The following is a 14,036-nucleotide window of genomic DNA, read 5'->3' as shown; positions in this document are numbered from 1 at the left end:
ATCTATCTATCTATCTATCTATCTATCTATCTATCTATCTATCTATCTATCTATCTATCTATCTATCTATCTATCTATCTATCTATCTATCTATCTATCTATCTATCTATGGTGCGTACGTTACGAAACCCTTTTCACCAGTCACGTGTGGCACATACCGCAACCCCGTGGTATCAACCAAGGAGGTTTAAATTGGTATCAACCGAAAGTAGCGCGCCTCCATCAGGGCCAGCAACCTCGTAAAGTATCTAAGCAGAACTTGTTGCTGGGCTAGTTGGTACTTCGAGAAAAACAAGGTCTCCTAAACACCACGCTCTTTTGTTGAGCTTATTCTTTGTGCTGGTGGTGGTGCTTAGGCGTCCAGATTTTTCTCGAAGCTAGTAAGGTATGCTTGCGTCTATTACAACAAGCTTTCATGTTGTAATACGCACAAACGTAGGTGTTTTGTATTGAAGTGTTTCTGCTTGTGTGTATATGTGTTTGATCGTTCAAACCTTTCAGACAACTAAAATGCGATTCGTGTGTTCTAATGTTTTCCTGTTCAGGTATCACTTCACTTTGGAGCATTGAGAATAATGCAGGAATAAACTTCGAATTTTGGAGAATTGGGGCTTTAGGAGAAGTAAACTCCGATAAACGCCGAATTTCGCCCCCAAAAAATAAACTCCGAGAAACGCCCTCCGAATTTCAAGAAAAATAAACTCAGAAACACGGAGCACTATTTATAGATCGCGACCGCCCCTGAACGCTGTTTTCAGGCGGAGTAGGCGTGGCGTCTTTCGTGCTCTTTCCAGCGTTCGTCCGCCTGTAGAACGACGCCACCAAAGTACCTTCACACCATCGTGGAAACGCGTGTTAGGGATTCAATTTTCTCGAAGTCGGAATTTTTCTGAAATGCGCAACTCCTGATATCAACTTTACGCGTTGTCCGGCAGAACGTTTTTTTTTTATTAAACGTGTTTAAGGAGAGGTTGGTGCCTATACATGGCTCCGGCTACTCCTCTTCCCTTACTTATTAATCAGCGTCACGAACTTATAAATAAAAGCAGACTCACTTACGGCAATGTTCTTTTAAAAGGAATGTTCTCACGTCATGCATAATGTCCACGTGTCGACAACAATGTTCGCACACAAGACACACAAGAAACGTTCGCACTTTGCCGAAGAGTTCATCTCACAGTTCTTTGTATAATGCGATCACACAACACTCACTGGGCCCTTGCCCGCACTTTAAACACAGCTGTCTTCAATCACAAGAGGCAACGCGAGACATGTGGCCAGAAGTATTTGAATAATTACAAATGTGAATCAGTATCTTTTTAATATTTCCTACTCTTCTAAAAACTGTACTAGGGCACGTGCAGCAATGTTTTGAAAAGTTTCTGTTGGCCATGGACCCAACACTTTTGCTAATGATAGCGGCCGTCTGTCCAATCTGTGTAGTTTTTGTAAGAATTTTTTACGGGAACAGCATAATTTTTGTAGTGTAGAAGGAGGTGTTCTATGTCGTCTTCTGCCTCTTCACATGTGCATGTAGCGCAGTTAGTTTTTCTTATCCTATATAAGAAGCTCTTAGTGTAGGCAGTGCCTAGACGAAGTCTGTGAATTACTGTTGCTACAGAACGGCTAATTTTAATCGGAATTTGAAATTCCATTCCAGGACCGATTGTATATAATTGAGAGTTTTGAGCTCCGTTCGCGAACCAAGTCTCTTTGGACAATCGACCACAGAGTTTGTTCAAGAAACATCGTGCATCCCTCGCCGGGAAAGGTAATAGAGATAAATCGTGATCTTGATGCGCTGCATGTGCCAAACAATCAGTTGTGACATTTCCGGTGATTTCACAGTGACTTGGGATCCACTGGAAAACGATATCATGATATAAATTTTTTGCTATGGCGTATGTCTAAATTTGGAAGAACGTTCTTAGTCCGACAACAAGAAATATTTCAATGAAACGCTTATAGCATGTGTACTGCTTCTCAATTGTTTTTTTTTGCATTGTCTGTAGAAGGCGTTCGCATGCTTCAGTTCAGTTCACATTGGGCGAACATAGGTGCGTGGCCTAGTGTTCAAGGCACTCGCTTTCGAACCGGGTGGATCCGAGTTCAAACCACAGTCCCGGAAAGAAAATTTGTTTTATTTATTATTTCTTTGGTGCGCGCGAGCTGTGGGTGAGGGTTTTTAGGGGCGAAGCTCCTTAAGGCGGCACCCGTTCGTCCCTCGTCGTGCTCGTAGTAGTGAGTAACAAGTCTTACCCTTTGACCTCCAAGGTGGTGCCGGTGGGAGATTTCTCCTGTGCGTTGTTGAACAATAAAAAATTCGCAGCGTGCGCGTTAACTAAAAGCCGAATTCTTCTGTCTCTGTAGAAGTGTAAGTGTTAGCTAAAAGCCGACTTCTTCTGTCTCTCATTCCCATTAGCAGCCATTGTTTACCTCCAAGGTAGTGCCTGGTGAGATTTCTCCTGTGCGTGATTAAACAATAAAAATTTTGTTCAAAACGCCGTTGATTGATGAAATAAACCAACGAAAGACGCCAGATGTTTTGTAAAAACAAAACGAAAGAACGCCAGATGTTTCTAAAGCAAAACGAAAAAGACGCCAGCTGCTTAACGAAAGACGCAAGGTGTTTTCTAAAGCAATGGTTTTCTAAACAATGAAAATTCACAGCGTACATGTAAAATTAAAGTGAGCTGCAAGTCGTCATAACTCATCGAACCTTTAGTATAAACGCGCCCGATCTCACGTCGGTGATGATGTACTGGGCAGAATTCACGGAAGATTCACGGTTTACCGATGAACCTCCGCAGCTTCGCCCACTCATCATCATTCACTCCGTGGATATGCTGTGATTTTTTTTCTGGTACATCGCCAGCTACTAAGTTCAATGAATACGAGCTTCGCTCATTGCTTCGCATGAAATTGATTCCCACAATGCGGGGGATCTGCCACATTTTCTCACACAGGCTGGAAAGATGCAAAAATAAAATATATTATGGTTTAAAATGGATATGAAATAGAAAGTCTACGCTGCAGATGCTTTGACTGAACCACGATTGGCGATCATTCGCCGCGGCTAGAATGCTGGGCAATGCGGATAGAGCTTTGCACTTTGGAACCAGAGCGCCTACGGTGGCCTTGTTCTATAGCAAGTACCCACTTTTCCTTGTGTAGCTTGGCTCCATTGGCAGTGGAAGCACCTGAAGAATGTTCACTTGCACTCTGAATCACGAACCAGTTTTCTAAACACACATGCCTAATTGCGTGCCTGACGGGTTAGTACAGTTCTACTGATCGTAGTATGTTATGCTGTAGTGGCGACAGTATTATGGAAAATTTATGTTGAAGGCGCCAGGATTAAGCGACTTCCGGTGTGCTTCTCAAGAAACACACCGGAAGTTGAGCGTTGCCTCGAACGTTATGAAACCCAAATAAAAATAAACCTCATACAGAAAGGAGGCAATGGTTCAAGTTAAGAGTTGTACAGTGTACATGTGATATCGGAGCATAAGTTTAGTAAAGATATGGGCCAATTAACCGTCAGTATGATTAACGAGATTTGATTGAATGAGTTCACTGAAAGAGAAGACTGGGTACGTGCCATCAAGATGGCACACACCCGTCTGTGCTCCGACGTCTCTGCTCCAGCGTGAGTGGCGACGTTACGTCGGACCAGGAGCTACCCTTTACGCGCCAGCCCTTACAAAAATCCCATATATGGACATATATAAAAATTCCCATATATGGCCACATCAGGAATTGGGCATATCAGGCCCATATATGAATATTCGCCATATATGTGCCATATATACCCATATATGGCCTGATATGCCCAATTCCTGATATGTGCCATATATGGCCATATATGGCCTGATATGCCCAATTCCTGATATACCCATGTATGGATGAGGCCTATATATGAATGCAAGCCATATATGGCTTTATATGGGTATTTTTATATATAGCCATATATACATACTGCTACATATGCTACATATGAATTCCGCTTGTGAGGACGGCATAAATTAAAGCTGCAGAAATCATTCTACAGCTAGAATTAATGCTCCATGATTATTGATGCCACCCAATGGTCTGCAGTAGCAGTCGTGTTTTCAACACGAGGGTTGTGAGCTGTTTCACTGCCCTCCCAAGAAAAATTACAGTTATCCTCAAAGCTTTATTGCTAGAACTGTCATTTTGCTGTTTATTACTGTTTGGGGTCAGCACATGACTGTTAGTCAAGTTATTTTAATGTATGGAGACATTCACTGCACAACAACAGTTTGGCAAGGCAGCTAAGATTCAGATCAGTTCTTTTAACATCCACGATCGAAGCATTCTGTGCCCATGTAGCTAAAAAGCATGCAAATAAGTTGCGCTCTTGTTTCTTTTTAGTGATTTCATTCAGGCTATATCAACTTTTCACGAAAAGATACATTGTGTTTAAATTGAGTGCTTATCGACATATTCTATTCAGTTTCAACAGGGTGGCTAGTTGGGCTGGTTGGTACTGCTTTCTAAAAGGAAAAATACGTTCTTTGTGCGCAAAACGTTTCAGGAAAGACAGATAGGAGTGCGCTCTGTCCTATCTGTCTTTTCTGAAACGTTTTGCGCACAAAGAACGTATTTTTACTATTCAGTTTCATAAACACATTGTCCACCGTGTTTTTATTGAGAATATTTTTGCGTGTCAATTAGGATTCTTTTGCGAGACAAATTAAATTATCTACTTGCCACTGACCATGTGGACTGCGTGTGCATTGAATGATTTAGGGGACATGATATTTAACCTTTATGGAGTTCGACCAATAGCGGCTGGTACGCAAGCTTGTGATGTGCAAGTATAGTGGAAAAAATGGAGGCTATAAGTCTCTGTGCGAGGAGAAATGGAGTGACATTTCTTGAAAACGAGACGCTAAAAAATTGTGTTTTCAAAACGTTGCCTGCTTTTGATACAGCTACTAAAACATTAATATTTTAATCAGTTGCAAGCCCTAAGCAGATCAGTCGGGTTTAATTTGTCGACTTGTACAAAATTACGTACAGTGCTCACGGATTCAAAGGCGACATAACATTATTTAGTATAACGACTGCTTTACGCAACCGCTCGAGATAACCACATCATATCACAACTAATCTGGTCTCTACATATAATGTTGCTCTGGTCTACGCGTTCGAGTCGAAATTACGCCGATATGACCCGAACTGAAGACGGTGGAGACGAAAGTATGTGCGTTAATTGGCCCTACATTGTCCCGTTTCAATCCGTGAGTACTGTACACCGTCTTCTAGAATTGCCCCCGCAAGAAGTTTTAGCCGCGTGCACTTATCTTCAAGACAAGCGTAATTCTAAAAACAAGGTAAAAGCTGGGCGAGAACCGACAAATTAGGACACGGGCACATAAATGTCATGACACATACTTGGGGATGCGGATTGCCAACTGTTTTTCATTTGTTTATTGCATAAGTTGTTTTGCTGTTCTCTCAAATGTCAAAGCAAAAAAAAAATATCCAGATATATTTGTTTTTTTTTTATTTTTACGAAAACTACAATAACACGAAAGCCATAATTTAGTTGGTACAGCGCTTGCTTCCGATAAATTGGGGGAGTCATGTCTGGAAGAAATAGAAAAAACAAAACAAAATGGTGTTGTAAAAATAAAATAGCTAGAATACGACGGCTTAATCACGTAACCACAATTGTTATGCAGTTATATACTAATCAAAACATGCAATGCACTACGCTTTGTGAGTTTTCATAATTTTTGAGTACAGCGTAAGAAGGCAATGAAAACGATAAACTTACCTTAAAATTTAGCAGAGGCTGTGATGTACAGAGCCAGTAAATCCAGAGGAACTTAACCACAACTTAAGACGACCACACTTATCCGTACAGCTTTTCAGAAAGGAAGATGCGAGGAAAACTTGCACGCAAGCTTAGGCGTCCATTTTTCCGCACCAAAAGTTAACGATGGTCAAACCAACGGCCTCTCCACAAAAACACGCACTTGCCTCTGCATCCACAATTGCACCACATGCAGCGAAGTAAATTCCTCAGGTCTGCGTTGAAGTCAGTGCAAAATCAAAGCAGTCGCTGAACACGAAATAAGAGCAAGAGAGATCACAAGTGACGAACACGAGCCGCGCATGCTGCTCCGGTCAGCAAAGAAGCAACAGCGGCGCGGATGGATACAGCCTCGATCATGATGCAGCGCTAAGGTGTCCGTGAGATCACCAATTCACACAGTTGTCGCTGCAGTAAATTTTGCGAAGCTTATTGGCAAACAAAGTTTCAACTCTTCACAATTATTAACGCGATATTAACACCTTACAAGTTAAACTTTTCGTGTGCTTTTTTCTTTATCGCAACCGTAGATGGGCTACGCGCCTTCTGCCGAGTGCAAGCAGCCCCGCGTTTAACTAGTCACGCGGGTTTCGGGACAATAGGGCTCGCTCTATCCCCGCTGGCTGCCGAGAGTGACAGGTGCATGACCTTTGAGGGAGGCGTTCGTAGAATCTGCAATTCGCTGCTTCACGTACGCTGGCTGCCACGACGTGTTCGATCCGGATATTTATCTTACTTCTCATGCTTTAATAATAAAAATAATAATAATAATAATAATAATAATAATAATATTAATAGTAATAATAATAATAATAATAATAATAATAATAATAATAATAATAATAATAATAATAATAATAATAGTGGTAATAATAAATGTACTGTTCCTACAACCCCTAGATGAACGTTGAATCAACGATATTACTCCCATGGCAAAAATTATATGGCCCCATTGAAACAAACGGGTGTGTCCGCGTACCCATGAGCCGCTGCGTGCGAGCGTGTAATTTATGCATGTGCGACGAGCATATGCGCCACACTGTTAGTGTTGAAAGGATATAGCCCCATGTAGTTTTATTTATTACGTGGCTGCTCTACGGAGCGCTATAAATAGAATGGCCAGTCTGGTTTATGTAAGGCCCTTAATTATTCACAAAAACGTCTCGTGATAAATGCATTCGCAAGGTAACATTTAAGGCAATTGGTGCACGTTATTAGCGATCCCGATCAAGAAATGACACGCACAAAATAGAAGTCTGGTGAATTCGGTGTTATAAAACTGCAGCATTCTGAGCGCTTTATAATTGGTGAATTAAATGTGCATCGTGTGTGCGTCAATTGGAAACTTCTTAACGTATACCCCTTAAGTATGTATCGAGTGAGATTCAACTGACGCTTTCAAACCTCGCATCAAATGAATTCTTTGAATGTACTCATTACAAATGGACATTAAGTTGACGATCTGCACATTCAAGAAGTTAATTTATACGCAGCCAAATGAAACGCAAAGCGCATCTTTGCAAGACATGAGCACGACACCAATTTTTAATGTAAGCATAAGGCCTGCGAGTTGTACTGTCTCATTTTTGTTTTTGAAAATACTGCCTCAAATATTGCTCTGCGCATACTACTATTGTAAATGTCAACTGAAAGTGATCCCAGATGTGAGTAAACAACGTTCACAGAAACCTCGTTAAATGAAGTGTCCAGCATATAGCCATCACAAATTTCGAATTATCATCAAGTTTGTCCACTGATGTGCGACATAAAAAGCTGCATTAAAACTAGCTTTTATTTAACCATGCATTACTGCGAACAATAGAAGTTGCATGCATGGCGTTTTTTATATACCACAACTATACACATCGGCTTGGTTAATGAGAATAGCGAGGTTTGGGAGCTTGCATGTATTATATGTGCGGACAGGATAGCGTCCTTGTAAAAACATCTCGTATATATAATAATGACGTTGTAATAATTGTCACTTATTGTTGGAAAACTAAAGTTCATGTAAAACTCAGTACAAGCTATACACGAGTGAACCATGCACTGACACGTACATAGACCTTATTATTTTATCTTTTATGATTGCATTGCAACAATGTTTATACTTGATACTCTTGTTGGTGTAGATACCAATTAGGCCACTTTCCTGTACGTATTGCCATATATGACAATCCCCATATATGTAAGTAACTCGTGCCGTATAAACGTTGTTCATCCCATATATGGTAGCACACCCCCATATATGGATCTACTTGATGTACATAATGGTGTGGCCGTGCCATATATGACAGCATTTCACTCTATATATGGACCAGCCGCGCCATATATGGCTGTATTTGTCTCCATATATGGGCCAATCGCGCCATATATGGCCCTATTTACATCCATATATGGTAAGCGGTAGCCACATATGCAGACATATATACTCATATATGGCCGCATATAATTTATATAAGTGCCATATATGGCATTTCCGTAAGGGAGTCTACTCGGCGTGCTTGGCAAACCCCCGATACGCGCACAACTACTCAATTTACGCAAAGACAGCGATCCATCTAGTAACGCTTGGCTCAAAGCGAAAACTCGGGTGCTACTCGCTGACTGGTTCGCGATGAAATGGACTCCCATAATGCGTGGGATCCGCAGGATTTTCTGTACTTGTGTTGCTTAGCACCAATAAAGTCTTACTGTCTCTTACCAACCAGCCCGAATTTGTAGCGCTCGTGTTGTGTCCCTCCCTTATTGTATCTGTGTTGCTTTATGCTAAAGAAAGTGATATTAAACAGGGAAGACATAATGAGAATATACTTTCATCATCATCATCATCATCATCAGCCTGTCTACGCCCACTGCAGGGCAAAGGCCTCTCCCATGTTCCGCCAATCAACCCGGTCCTGTGCTTTCTGCTGCCACGTTATACCTACAAAGTTCTTAATCTCATCTACCCACCTAATTTTCTGTCTCCCCCTCACGCGTTTGCCATCTCTTGGAATCCAGTCGTTACCCTTAATGACCACCGGTTATCCTGCCGACGTGCTACGTGGCCGGCCCATATCCATTTCTTCTTCTTAATTTCAACTATGATATCCTTAACCCCCGTTTGTTCCCTGACCCACTCTGCTCTCTTCCTGTCTCTTAAGGTTACACCTATCATTTTCCTTTCCATCGCTCGCTGCGTCGTCCTCAATTTAAGTTGAACCCTCTTTGTAAGAATATACTTTACCAACAATTAAATCAGTTTTAATGACAAAAGGCTAGTGCCAACAATGGCTACGACATGTACAAAAATATCCGGAGGAATAGAAAAAAAAAGACTTCCGCATCTGTGTAGATTAGTGCTATCAGAGGCTCGCCTGTCTTTGTAGATTTTGTAAAAACAACGGTACACAAATATATACCGTATTTACTCGATCGTAACGCGACTACGACTGTAATGCGAGGGGTGACTGGTCATTGCGTCCAGAAAGAAAAAAAAAGAATAGTTATATCGGTATTCGACTGTAACAGGAGGGTCGCCAATAGGTAGCAAAAACCTGGAAATAAACGCGCGTTACATTCGAGTAAATACGGTACATCCATATCACTGATGCAAACACTGTGTTCCTACTTCTCAACAACAGTTCGAAATTTGTTAGCTTCTGGGTACGCGTGGTGAAAGGTGCTATGTGTACGAGCATTATTAGTTGTCCTCTATTTTCTTCTTCCTCTCTTTATTCTTTTCCTTCTCTTTCCCCTCCCCCCCTGTGTAGGGTAGCAAACCGGGTAAAACCTGGTTAATCTCCGCGCTTTTCCTTTGCCCTTTTTTCTCTATATGCTATGTTCCTGGCTGAACTTTGGATAAGCCTTGATTAGTTCTGACGAACTTATGTTGGAATTATTTTCTTATTTACCTAGAAGTAGGCCTGACCGCTGCGGGTTGATTGAGCTTGAACTGAGTGAAGTTACTCAGACGCCATCTGGGTGCACTTCCTTTAATTTTATTATTCGGCGGTCTGTCTTTTTCTTTCCCTTTGTCTTTTTTTCCTGCAATCTAACAGTCCGGTTATGCTCACTGAAACTTTCTATATGTGTTAGGCACCCTAGCAAAACACCGTGTTATTGCATCTTTTCTTGCCTGACTACCGGATGCTGCATTTCCGTGTATTCGAAGTCCTACACAGACTGCGTCCACTGTGATTCCAGCAGATCAGTCGATGTGAAGTTAACGCTGCAACAATTGGTGGGGGGGGGGGGGAGGGCTTGTCTGGAAATGTTAGCAGAACTCAAGGAAGTTTGCCACCTTTATAGGACGGAGACCGGAAAGACTTCTGCACACTTCTCTGACTATCAGCTACTCTCAGAGAGAGGATGCGTAATCGGACGTACGCCTTGTCTGAGTAACTTAGGTCAGCTTGAGCTCAATAAACCTGTAACAGTTAGCCCTACCTCTGGGCAAACAAGAAAGTAACGCCAACGGATGTTCGTCAGAACTAATTAAGGCTTGCCCTGAGTTGAGCCAGGAATGTAGTAGTGCATCAGTGACGGTACAGATAAAGTCGAGTTTGGAAGGTCTTTGTATATTGAACGAGAAGAAGTATGTAAGAAGCTGGCTACGTCTGCCGGGGCGAGACGGGCTTGTGGCGAGACAGAACAAACAAAAAGAAAGCAACAACTCGCAGCTGCAATGCGGAACAGTCTGCTAGGCATGGAACAGCCACGTGTATAGTTTCTTGGTCCTATAGCGATCCTTAGGGGACGCAGTCACTTGACGCGCCGAGCTGGAAAAGCGAAGATCGAGAGAGCTGCCGCCGGAAAACGAGCTTTCTTTCCCCGGCAAAGGAGGAGGTGGCTGGGTCCCCGCGGTATCGCGACGGCAACTTCTCCTGACGTTTTAATTTCACCCGGCCTCTGGGAGAAGGGTAAGCGCTCTCTGCGCGCACAGCCATTTGCGTTTTCCCCGTCTGCTCTCGGTGCTGCCCGAAGTACCCGAAGAAAGCACCAAACTCGGCTTGGTTTCGGATGGAACGGCGGCGGCGTCGAGCGTCGAATCGAGGTGGCGCCACTGTCGCAAACGGCTCATAATTAGTCGCACGCGCATGCGCGACCGCGAATCCCGAGGGACGCCTTTGCAGCCGCCGCGAGGACTCGTTAATTTCAATCAGCGCCGCCCGGTAGGCAAAGCGCGAAAAACTCTCTACAATGCCACGCCACGGTGCCGAGGCGTTAAGGAAGTGCGCGGAAGCTTAGCGACTCTTGTCACCCGCTTGAAGCGAGCAGAATGGCGGAATAAAAGGAAGCACCGCAACCCTAAAACAGACTCGGAGAAAGGGTGGCGGCTTCATCACGCGCGTTCCTGGGCTACATCGCCTCTGAGCCATGCCCCCCCCTAACAACAGGGTTTGCAGAAACGGCATCTCCTCCGTGCCTAGTCTACACCTCTCTCCTTCCATCTCTCCACACAGCCAAGGATGATCTGAAGGGGCGCACAAAATGTACGTTTTCCTTTCAGACATGAAATGTTGAGCAACGCATTTAGCGCACGCGCTTGTTGCTCCAGCGTAGGTGTCTCTCTTCGTTATACTGAAAATGCTATGCTTTCTCCACGCTTCTTTCAGCCGACGAAAAGTGAAGACCGCGCTGTAGACACGTTACCTTACGCAGCTCGGGCGCGAAGCACGTAAGCGTCCCTGGCTTGCGTGCGTTACGTCAGTTCAACCGCCCTGAATTTTGTATTAGCCTAATTTTCTCGCGGGAGCACATAAACGTCACAGCTGATTTTCTCAACCGTGCAATTCCAATGACGTCGTCGTTACACTTGCACGGCTTTAGGTACGAGACCACGCGTAAGAGTACACGCTGGAATTGCAGTTAGGACTGAGCCACAGTGTAGGTGTGTTAGCGCATCTGGACTCACAGATATACGTGCACCGCCGTATAAGGCATGTGAACATCTCGTCCTCATAATCGCTAGCCTATTTTAGACCTGCTGTTGGATGAAAGCCTCTTACTGTAATCTCCGATTAACCATGGCTTGCGTTCTGCAACTTTTTCCTATGAATTTCTTGATTTCATCACACCCACTCGAGGTTGCGCCATCTTGAACTGCTATCCTTTTCCCCTTAGCACCCACTACAGAGGCGTCAGCTACTGAGGACCAAGGGTGCTCTCCCCACGCTCACCTTTTCATAACATGTCCATGGTGGGGTTACCAGCCTATGCGCAATAGCAATGTTAACGTGCGTTTGTTTAAGCTTACGGCTAAAGTAAAAAAAAAAAAGCGAGGCTTACTGCCAGCATTCAGTTGAAGCTGAAAGCGGTGTCTAAATTTCCGATATTGATAGATTATTTTAAAAGTTCAGCGACCTCGCCGAGGAAGCTGCATGAAATAGGAATTGGGGCAGTGGAAGGCAAGAAAAACGACGACGGGTGGTTTCTGCACCTCTCCTCCTCGGCCATCATTAGCTCTGCCTCGGATTTCAGAGTCCCTTGCGGCCAAGGGTCCACCACTTTGCACGCCTAGCAACATATGGATTGATGACACAAGCCCTACGCCCTTTTGTATTTCAATGCGTATTTCTCTCTGTGTTGGTTTCTATAAACGCTCTTATCTAAGCAAAGATCTAAGAGCGTTGGTTTCTATGGCACTCAGATGACACTTGATAAGTAGCCGATACACTACTCAAATAACGAATGAAGGCAATCCATAAACTGTGCAGACACTGCGTGCAAGTAGCTTTGTCTTTAAAATATACACCTTTACAGAACTGTCCGCTTTCGTCCTGGATGTGCTTTGAACTTCGGATGTACTAAAAAACATGGCTGATCCCTCTGTCATAGGAATCGGTATAACACGAAAGTGAAACGTGTCTTCACAGACGTAGTTGAGCGTTTTTTGTGCATTCTTTCGCCCCAAGCGCGAAGAAATGAATGCTACAGCATCAAATTTACGCGAAGAACGGCAAGCCGCTCGAAACTTGCAATGCGCTGCTCAAGCAGAAAGGACGCGCGGAACTAACATACACAGGATGAGCGCGAGCTGTCACAGTTGTAACTTATTTCTGTGTGAGCAGCGCGCTCCTTTTGCAAAAGCGGCCGCTGCAGTGAGCGTGGTGACCTTCGTGCTCTCAACGGAAACTTGCAGGCAGAGCGCAAGACGTACAAACCGCCGAGATCACGAGATAAGCACCCGCACGAGCGACCACACCCTGTCGAGGCGCGCGCTAATCCGCGTGGGGGATGACTTTTAAAGCGCGCTCTTCGAGCCCTTCGCGCCATCTCGCTAGTGATAACGAAAACACGCTGTACCGCCGATCTCTGAGTACCGCCACCGGCAAATGGTGTACATAAATAGCTCGCCGTTAGCATAGCAGAGAACATGCTGTCTGTGGCGGAGTCGTTTCGCGCTGCGCGCTGGTGATCGAGAGGCCGTAAGTTCGATTCCCGGGTGACGGAACTTTTCCTTATAGTTTTTTCTTTGCCATATGTTAGTCCTTATATTTTACAACGTCATATCCGTGACGGAAATGCGTCAGTGGAGCCGTGGTGGACCCCGGCATAAAACACTTTCGTGTTAAAGAGTTCTAGAGATGGAGACGTCTCCTTCACAGAAGCCGTGACCGGTTCGGATGAACAGTTTAGGGTGGCCTGTACTAGCATATTCACACATTGCCATTGTGTCGCAGCGTTCTGTCCCTACCTTTACAAGGACCACACTTGCGGATGAGGTACCGATTTCCCACCGACAAGTCATACTCTTGCTGCGGTCACTGATGACTGTCATCCGTGCAATCCTGAACAACCGGCCCTGCACACGTCCACACAAATGTGATGTATCTACTGGACGCACTGAGTGCGATTCTGGCATCACTAGCATAGATAAATTCTCCACAAGTTATGCTCATTTTGTGCATAGAGAATCCAAAAGTGCACGTGATGTTCCCGATTGTTAGTGCAGACCAAGTGCTGCCTTCGTACAAAAGCCTCAGTTAACGAATATACACATTCTGCGGGTTTATTAAGGCGGCAGCCTTAGGTGCTTCATCAAACGCGAAAATTGACTGGCGGCGTCGGTGTCAACACGAGTGATGCGAAAAATCAACCTCACGTAATGACGTCAGTATTTGACATCGTCATGACGTCACTACGACGCCATCGCATGCCTTCGTCGCTTTGTCAAAGGTGGGCCGATCTCGGAGGCAGTGCAAAG

The 14,036-nt window shown here is 44.1% G+C and overlaps 1 protein-coding gene across 1 annotated transcript in view; it reads left to right on the top strand.

Moving 5' to 3' along the window:
- Positions 1 to 14,036, top strand: part of LOC119394248 (uncharacterized) — a 395,693-nt gene that overhangs the window by 283,375 nt on the left and 98,282 nt on the right. The window lies entirely within an intron of this gene.

This window comes from Rhipicephalus sanguineus, chromosome 5, assembly GCF_013339695.2.
Source record: "Rhipicephalus sanguineus isolate Rsan-2018 chromosome 5, BIME_Rsan_1.4, whole genome shotgun sequence".
Lineage (NCBI taxonomy): Eukaryota > Metazoa > Arthropoda > Arachnida > Ixodida > Ixodidae > Rhipicephalus > Rhipicephalus sanguineus.
Note: the sequence above shows the minus strand (reverse complement) of the source record. Positions and strands in the feature narration are given on the sequence as shown.